Source organism: Vespa mandarinia, chromosome 12 (genome assembly GCF_050613455.1).
Source record: "Vespa mandarinia isolate Hongniang chromosome 12, ASM5061345v1, whole genome shotgun sequence".
NCBI lineage: Eukaryota > Metazoa > Arthropoda > Insecta > Hymenoptera > Vespidae > Vespa > Vespa mandarinia.
Genome location: NC_140821.1, coordinates 1,842,501 through 1,845,000, shown reverse-complemented (window position 1 = coordinate 1,845,000; position 2,500 = coordinate 1,842,501). Strand labels below are relative to the sequence as shown.

The following is a 2,500-nucleotide window of genomic DNA, read 5'->3' as shown; positions in this document are numbered from 1 at the left end:
TATATATATATAATATTCTTTTTCTACTTCTATACTTTGTTCTTCTTTATTTTTTGTTAACTTCATTGTCCGTAAAAAATTTTTGTTGTATTTTTCTTCATTTTTTATTTTATTTTGTTTCTTTCTTTTTTATTTTTTTTCTTTCTTTTTTTTTTTTTTTTTGTTCCTCGCACAAACCTCGATCTTTCTTCTAAACATATTTATTAGTATTATTATTATTATTATTATTATTATTATTATTGTTATTATTATTATTATTACTATTATTATTATTATTATTATTATTATTATTTCGTAAAGAAAAGGAATGGGACATAATGAAAAGAATTTGAACACTTTTGAATGAGAAACGAAGTATAATAATCTATTAGATCTCGTTGAAATCTAATCTAATTTCTAACAGAGCGATGAAAAACGATTCAATGATAAAAGAAGAAAGAAAGAAGGAAAGAAAGAAAGAAAGAAAGAAAGAAAGAGAGTGGGAGAGAGAGAGATTGTAAAATATTCTTCTAATATCGTTAGATATCGTCTAACCTATAATGAAATCATCTAAGTCCCGATTATGACGATTTTCAAAAGATTCTCCCCACTCTACCCCACCGCCCCTTGTAAAAGAACAAGAAGAAGCGTTTCCTTCTCTCTTAATTATAGAGATATATTACACGATCTGTTTAGATAGATTTAGAGAAAAAAAAAAAAAAAAAGAAAAAAAAAAAAGAAAATAAATAAAATGGAAGAAGATAATGAAATAACGAGGGGATGGTGGCTGAGGGTTGGAGTGGGGTGGGGGAAGGGGAGGAATGACGAAAGGGATACGTGTCTCCTGAAACGAGTCGAGGAAGTAATTAACAAAAAAAGTTCGTCGTGAATAGAATAAAAAAAAAAAAAAGGAAACCAGATTTAGACATTAAATTATATAAGGTGTGTGTGTGTGTGTGTGTGTGTGTGTGTGTAATAGGAGGTAAGTGTTTTAAGGTGTTTTAAGGGAGGAAATAGAAGTAGGAAAATAAAAACGAAGAAAAGAAAGTGAAAGAAAAGAAATGGTGAACGTAATTAATCAATTGCCCGCGCACACGGAGAAAAAGGCTAAAGGAAAAGTAAAAGGGTAGAGGAGGGAGGAGGGGAGAAAAAAAAAAGAAAGAAAGAAATTAAAGAAAATCATAAAGATAAAGAAAAACAAGGGAAAAATCATGATCGACGTTAAAAGGTAGGCTGTGTTTGTGCGAGTTTATAAGAGAAGACAAAAAAGAAAGGAAAGAGAGAGAGAGAGAGAGAGAGAGAGACAGAGAGAGAGAGAGAGAAATAGGATCTAGAGAGAAATATCTTAGAAATCGTTGTAGGAACTCCTTTCTAACTTTAAGCCTTCGATCGGTGAAGGAAATTTAAACGAAAAACAAAAAAAAAATAAAACAAATAAATAACTAAATAAATAAATAAATAAATAATAAGAAAAAAAAGAAGAAGAAGAAGAAGACAAAAGTCAAGATGATAAAGTAAATCATATTGTAATTAATTAACGCGTAATTGTTGAATGACAATCACTCGATTTTCTCTGTATCGACTATCGACGAAAAAAAAAGAAAAAAAAAAAAAAAAAAAAAAAAGAAAGAAAAACAAGAAAAAAGCGCGTGTAACATATTTAACTTAAATGCCCTTCGAAGCTGCCCTACGAGTTATTTCATCTTATTATTATCTTTGTTTTTTTCTTTTCTCTAATAAGGTTTTTTTTTTTCATTTCGAATGGCGTAAAAAACATTTTTGAGTTGTTAACGAAAGAAAGAAAGGGAGAAAAAAAAAACAAGGCAGAAAGAAAGAAAAAGAAAGATATAGAAAGATTGACAGAGAAAGAGAGAGAGAGAGAGAGAGAGAGGGTGGACCGTGCGTATGTGTATTTGTGCGTGCCGTGTCTCTGTGTCTCCAGATTATCGCGTTAGTTCTCTCACGTTGATTTTTTAATTTTTTATTATCGTCGTATATATATATATATATATATATATATAAAAATTTTATTTCTTCTTCATAAAAGATAAACGATTAAATCGATTATATATATATTTCGTTACTTATCTTCCAATATTGATCTTCCGATCGTAAAACACTTACAAGCGTAAATTAAAGAATGAATTTACGAAGAACGAACGAGAGAGAGAGAGAGAAAAAGAAAAAAAGAGAGTGAATGTAGTGTATGTCCATCATATGTCTGTTCTTCATGTGTATGAATGAACGTGAGAAAGGGAAAGTAAGATTGAGAATGAAAATGAACGTAAGAGAGAAAGAGAGAGAGAGAGAGAGAGAGAGAGAGAGAGAGAGAAAGAGAAAAGAAAAGAACCAATCAATGGCCAGGAATTGCGTTGCAAGTCACAATCAGCTCGTCTCCGACAAAGATAATAAACTTTTTTTTTTCTTTGTCAATAGGAAAGAAAAAAAGAAAAAAAAAAAAAGAAACAACTAAAGAGAATAACATAAAATTGTCAGAGCGGGCGTTTATATTATGGTTAAG

General features: G+C 29.8%; 1 protein-coding gene across 15 annotated transcripts in view; it reads left to right on the top strand.

Annotated features, from left to right (window-relative positions):
- The window catches only part of heph (polypyrimidine tract-binding protein 1 heph), a 442,781-nt gene extending 440,476 nt beyond the window's left edge, over positions 1–2,305 (top strand). For all 15 annotated transcript variants that reach the window (XM_085660477.1, XM_085660475.1, XM_085660474.1 and 12 more), the window contains one exon: positions 1–2,305. This exon is cut by the window's left edge and continues 10,933 nt beyond it. The gene's annotated coding sequence lies outside the window, so the exon portion shown is untranslated.
- The last annotated feature ends 195 nt before the right edge of the window (positions 2,306–2,500 follow it).